The sequence below is a fragment of the Myotis yumanensis genome, unplaced genomic scaffold (assembly GCF_028538775.1).
Source record: "Myotis yumanensis isolate MYYU_CA2020_CCGP unplaced genomic scaffold, mMyoYum1.0.hap1 SCAF_2, whole genome shotgun sequence".
In the NCBI taxonomy this organism is placed as follows: Eukaryota; Metazoa; Chordata; class Mammalia; order Chiroptera; family Vespertilionidae; genus Myotis; species Myotis yumanensis.
The window spans coordinates 201014555-201021167 of NW_027223753.1; the positions used below are offsets into that span (position 1 = coordinate 201014555).

The window sequence follows — 6613 nt, forward strand, 5'->3', positions numbered from 1 at the left end:
GGAGATAATGCCAGGGCCTAGCAATCTAATAGAAACAGAGAAGATTTGCATTAGCATGGAGGGTCTCCATTTTCTTGTCACTGTGTCTTCTTCTTTTTTTTTTTTGTACACAAATGTTTTATTTCTCAAACATTCCCTTTAAACACAAGGAATGAATTCTAAATCTTCATAAAGATGAATTAAAAATGAAATCCCTCCAGTATAGTGTGTGTAGTCCCTGTGTTCTTGGTCACTACTGGCATTTACTGTTTAACATCAACAACAAAGACAGGTTATTTAAAAATCATGCTACTGGATTTCTAGCTCTTCCTCTATGACCAGTTTTATGCTCCTCTGCAATGTTTAAAAGTGTACATCACCAAGTCAAAGCAAGTTTAAGGTGTGAAGTAGCTGTGCATTAAACACAAAATAAACAACAAAATTATAAGATATAGTCAAGTTCATAATGAATATAGGTGTTCTTATCATCATTATAGATTCTTGGGTAATGTGCTATGAGAGCATCCTGTGAACCAATGTAGATGGAGTTGTAAATTTTCCAATACACATCTCTGACCTTCCGGGCTGGGTGAAACAAGCCCTGTAAACAATACTGCAACATTCTACATGGTCCAATAGCAACTCTCAAGCCCTCCAGGGCTCCCATCACTGCCTGAATTACATGGGGAGATGTCTCAAACACATTGGGCCATACATAGTTCAACAAGTGATTCAGCGAATCTTCACAACCAAATCCATTAACCCCCAGTGACATGTGTTGCACCACCGCACTAGCCGTCTGTCTGTGTACAAGGTCCCTATCCATTAAAGCATCTTCCAGTAATGGTGTGACAGCACAAATGTAGTCCTTGCCCATTTCACCGACATATTCGAACAAGAAGGAAAGGGACTTTAACACTCCGTATTGAACATTGAGTTCAGGAACTCTGTATTCGTTCATTAAGGCAGGGAGCACTGTGAAGGGTGAACACGTTTCAGCGACAATAGCTATTGCTACAGTGGTACACACTCTGTTCTGCCTTTCCTGAACTTTGAGGTTATTTAAAAGTGTAGCCAACACATCATGAGGGCCGATGGTGTTTGCAATATAACCAAATGTGTTGACTGTGGCTCTACGAATAGCTTTTTTGTGAGCTTTTAAGAGCTCCAAAAGCTCAAAGCAAATCCTCATCCACTCCCTTGCTGACACATATTCAGCTCCCCTGTCAGCAATACGCCCAACAAGATCAATACAATTCTCTTGTACTTTTTCATGCCTGTTCTTTAAGATGGGAGTGAGTCTAGGCAGCAGATCTTTAATTGGTGGAGTCATCTTATGCATACATATTACATTCACAATGGCCTTCAGTGCTCCAAGAATGCTGCCCAATACTTCAGGGTACTCTTCACCCAAATACTCATACAAAACAACACCCAAGTGCCCCATCAATTTTTCCTCTTGGCAAGTCTTCATAACAACAGAAGTTCGAGAGATCAAGTCAGCTGCCTGTTGCCTAACTTTTGTGGATTTGTTATTTAAACGCCACAAAACTGTACCACAGATCTGAGGCAAGTAAGGTTTCACCCGTTTGCCAAGTGCATTGACAACTGTGCCAAATCCGTTCAACATTACTGAGTCCTCTGTAGTCTGTTCTTGAAAAGCATAAAGAATGCCATCAATCAGTTGTTCTTCAAGTTTTTTGATCAATATCTGCTGCTCCCAAGTTGCCCATAATCTTCTCAATTATTTCCATCACCATTTTTCTGTACTGTTCAGCTTCATCTTTCAGATCATCCACGATCCTGGATATAATTTCTGCTGCTCCTATTTTGTTAGCCAACTCCACAGTAGTATCAACTAACTGTCGATAATTTCTTCTATCTAAAGCCATTCTGTGTTGCCAGAAATATTTAAAAAAGGGAGGAAGAATCTCTGTTTTAATGTAGTTTGCTTCTACACCATCTGTTCCACAGCACTGCTTTACCACCTTCAGCACAATTTTCTTCATTTCTTCATCAGGAGGTTGGAATTCTCGAATAAGGATTAACATCACTTCTCTCGTATAGTAGTTGGCATATTCTGAATCCATGAGAGGAATAAGATACCCAATAGCCTTTAAGAAGGCAGCCAGACCCTTTCCTCTGTGTTGGCGGATACCCTTCCATAGAGGCTTCAACACAGAATCGAAAGATTCGATACCATAAGGAGTTGCTGCTTCAGCCAAGGCAGCAATGGCCAACGCACTAATGGTCCTAACTTTCTGCTGCTCATCCACAAGACCGTGTTCAACGATTTCAACTAAACTTCTCAGATATGGCAAGATGGCACAGCCCATAAGAATAGCTATCTGCTGTACAATCTTAATACCAGTGTGTCTCGCTTGCCAGGACTTCTTGCTTTTGCACACAGCTTTTAAGAAGGGCAGTAGTGAAGGAATGCCCAGGGCAGAAGCTACAACAGCAAAAGCTCTAGCTGTTGTGTTACGAACATGTTCATCCATATTATCTATATCGGGTCTCATGGTAGAGATCATAGTAGCCAGACCAGCAGCCTTTGCCAAATTAGAAATAATCTCTCGGCCTTCCACTCTAGCATAGTAATCTTCATCAATCAGCAATGGTTCAATGACCACAAGGATCTTATGCACATATGGTCGAACTAAGTCATCAAGTTTGTATAATATTCTATCAATAACTTTGACAAGCAAATGACGTTCTTGATCCTCAAGTGTAGGAGACATCAGTAGAGGAAGGATCTGATTAAACAAAGGACCAGCTCCAAATTCACGAGCTTTATCAGTAATCTGACGCAATGCAGCCTTTCTCATTGGAGGTGTACCATTCTTAATTTTTAAAAGCAATTTCATTATTTTTCTCTCTTTTTGCTCTTCTGGACTAAGTGTTGATTCATCGACATCCACCAAAAGTTTATCAAAGTACTGAATATCATCAGGTTTTAAAAAGGGAAGATTTCCAGATGGTTGGTCATTGACACTTTTCATAGTTCTGTCTTCAGTTTGCATGTGGAAACCAGTCATACCACCCAAAGGTGTTGGAGTGGCTGTGAGCTTTTGAGCTGGAGTTCGAATAGGAACATAACCAGCTGGAGGAGGAAGTACCTTATATCCTTCTGGAAACATAGCATCTAATTCTTCATCAGAAAGTGGGCGATTTCTCTCATCAATTTCTCTCTCCCAACGCCAAGCCTGAAGCTGTTCAGGAGTCATACTCATTATGTGACCTGGAGTAGGGGTAGCCACGTTCATGGCTGGTGTGCCAATTGGTGTTTTCCCAGGGGTCAGAGCAGGAGTGCTTCCACCCATCTGACTAGCTGGTGTTTCATCCCAACGTGATTTCCTTTTACTGGCCGCAGGAGTGGGTGTTTCACCAATTGAATCTCCACCTCGATCTGTTCGAGGCGTCTCAGCCCATCCACTTCCATGCCCAGGAGTATCTCTTTCTGTCTTGGGGTTCTCATCCCATCGGTTTTTACGAGCACTGGAAGTTGCGCCTCCATGGCCTGGTGTTGCATGGCCTGGTGTATCACCGCGTCCAGGAGTAGCAGCTCCCGCTGGTGTGTGACTTGGTGTAGGATACCATATTTCTGAGCCTGGAGTTGCTCCAGGAGTCTCACTTCCCTTTGCACAGCCTGGTGTCTCATCCCATCTTAAGGAAGGGGTATGTCCAGGGGTCTCTGCTTGATCCCAACGTGGCAGCTTTCTGCGAGTGGCACCAGGAGTCTGATCAGCTGTTTGATCCCAACAGCGTTTTCGTTTTGAGGGAGGCTGGGACGCTGCTGCTCCATTGACGACTTTCAGTTCTCCAGTTTTAGCTTTTTCTGCTAGTTGTTGCCTAATTTCTCTCTCTTCTTTAGTCAAATGCTGCTCTCGCATTACATCCATGTAAGTTCTAGCATTCATTTTAGGATCAGGGGTCTTCCCTCCATCTGCAAAAGGATCAAGACGCTCTGGGGAAATTATCATGGTCCGCCTGTGTTTTTTGTATTCATCTTCGCGGTCAGCAATCTTTGGAAGTCGGTGCTTAGCAAATGGTTCATACTGTTCCGTTGACTGTGGTATATCATTAAGCAATGCCACAGGGGCATGATATCTTGGCTTCTTCTGACCAAGCAAACTTGTAGATAATGAGTAGTCAGCGTCATCATCTTCAAGTTCAGTTGCAGCAATTGATGTCACATATCCAGCCAATCTGCTGTCACTTCCACCATATATTTCCTGGTCATAATAACCTGTAGAATCAAGGCCCACTCCTTGAGCTTCATCAAGAGCTGCCTTCTTGCCTTGAATTTCTCGAATCTGTGCTTCGATATCTTCGTGAGTCTTGGCAGTCTTTGCCATTTTGTCCACTTGAACACACAGGCGGAACTGGCGCTCCCAAGCCCTTCCACTCGCTGCAGCTGCCACGGAGGAAAATAGCTGGGGGCTGGCCTCTGCGCATGCGCCCCGTGGGAGCAGGTGCCAATTGTTGGGGTCCAGCCCCAGCAGGTCCAGGGGTTCCCAAAGGTGTGGATGGAGTCGTCGAAGAAGGATTGACACAGAGGCAGCGTTCAGTTGATCAGCAACCTAGCCAGGTTCCAGCCAGGATCTCCAGCCAGGTTCTGTGTCTTATAGTCTTGTTACATCTGTATTTATACCAGTTGATTTTAATCCTATCAATTTCTATTCCAAAGGTTAGGGCATTTTTTTTGTTTTGTTTTTTTTAAAAAATATATTTTATTGATTTTTTCACAGAGAGGAAGGGAGAGAGACAGAGAGCCAGAAACATCGATGAGAGAGAAACATCGACCAGCTGCCTCCTGCACACCTCCCACCGGGGATGTGCCCGCAACCCAGGCACATGCCCCTGACCAGAATCGAACCCGGGACCCTTCAGTCCGCAGGCCGACGCTCCATCCACTGAGCCAAACCGGTTTCGGCAGGTTAGGGCGTTTTTTATCTCCATTCCAGGGAGTAAAGATTATGTAGCTTAAGCGTTATTGTTCGTAGTTAAAGTGATTAACTACCCACCTGGCACTTAGTTAAGGGGTTTTATTCCCTCCCTAACTTCAGGGAAAAATCCCTACCTGGGGAAACAACCTTTCTTGGAGAGGTGACCTTGGTTAAAACACATAGCGCCAAGAAGGGGAGCAAACATATTAAGAACAGTATGCCATATATGCCAGATCCCTTGAAATATATGCTGTGCAGATGTTTCTTCCCTGCAGCGACTTTGTCAAGCAGCAAGGATGGACCAGCTTCTGGCAAATTCCCCCTTTTTTATTTTTTTAAATGATAGTGCATGTAAATCAGCGGCCACCTCTTGGATTGGGTTGTTTAAGACTTGGAAGAAGACTGACAAGCAATGATAGCGAGCATAGCTATAAACATAGTGGATGGAGTGCACAAGGAGCCTTGTTCCTATAGAAGGTTGCTGGCCTTTTCAGTCAAGGGATTTCAGCTGTCCTCAAGTCGGTGGTTTGGTTGTCCTTGTTGATCCGGCTAGCGGGCGGCTTCATTGGTGACGGGCTTCCTGAAGCATCAGCGAGTTGAAGGGCTGCATCAAAGGGTCCATCAGGGCCGAGCTTGATGGTGGTGTCGGTGTCCGGGGAGGAGTCAGCTGTGCCCTCTGGGTCGGTTGATATGGAAGGTACCCGGGAGGAGGAGGATGATACGGAGATGGAGGGTAGTATAGAGAAAAAGAAGAGAAAGCAAAAGAACTACAAGGCATGGAAGTGTTTAGAAAAAAGAGGGAGAAGAAAGGGAAGAAGGCAGCATCCTGACACAGCCCTTTCCTTCAGCTGATGCTTTCCCTGTGGTCCAAGGTAGAAATCACTGTGTCTTCTTATAGGCCCAGTGATGGAGAACCTTTTGAGCTTGGCGTGTCAGCATTTTGAAAAACCCTAACCTAACTCTGGTGCCGTGTCACATATAGAAATTTTTTGATATTTGCAACCATAGTAAAACAAAGACTTATATTTTTGATATTTATTTTATATATTTAAATGCCATTTAACAAAGAAAAATCAATCAGAAAAATGAGTTCGCATGTCATAGGTTCGCCATCACTGTTATAGAGCAATTGTGAGAGCAATATTGCCAATGGGCATACAGCCTACTGAGTCACCAGGAAGTCTGGATTTAGAAGCCAACTGTTTGCATAAATTGTCTGGGAAAATTTGTAGCCCAATACTGAGATTCTTTAGGGCGAGGGGTGGGGGGGGTGGGGGAATTCTATAGAAAGTTGAAATCCCTTCTCCAGAGAGGAGAAAGACACTGGTAATGCTGTCACTGGAGTTAGGTATAGTTTCTTTGGCTAGAGGAGGGGAGAGATGGTATCAGCGGGCTCATTGTTCAGGCAATTCAGAGAGACCTCATTGCTATACCACAGTACGTCATCTCAGATGAAACAGTCATCTCTAGGTAAATGTATTTTTACCAACCCCCTACATTAAGATGGAGATAGGGAAACCTTAAGTTATGCTTGGACCTTTACAACATTACAGGGAGTGAAATTTACTAGCAGAGGGCTGAAAATATAACTTTTCTTTTAAATTATCTTTTATATTTGTCCACATGTTTACTATTTTATAGGTTCTTCATTTCCTTTTGTTTTTTGACAACAGAAAGACAATATC

At 43.6% G+C, this 6613-nt stretch overlaps 1 pseudogene; it reads right to left on the reverse strand.

Moving 5' to 3' along the window:
• Positions 1-421: 421 nt before the first annotated feature.
• LOC139004181 (splicing factor 3B subunit 1 pseudogene) lies at positions 422-4337 on the reverse strand (annotated as a pseudogene).
• Positions 4338-6613: the final 2276 nt, after the last annotated feature.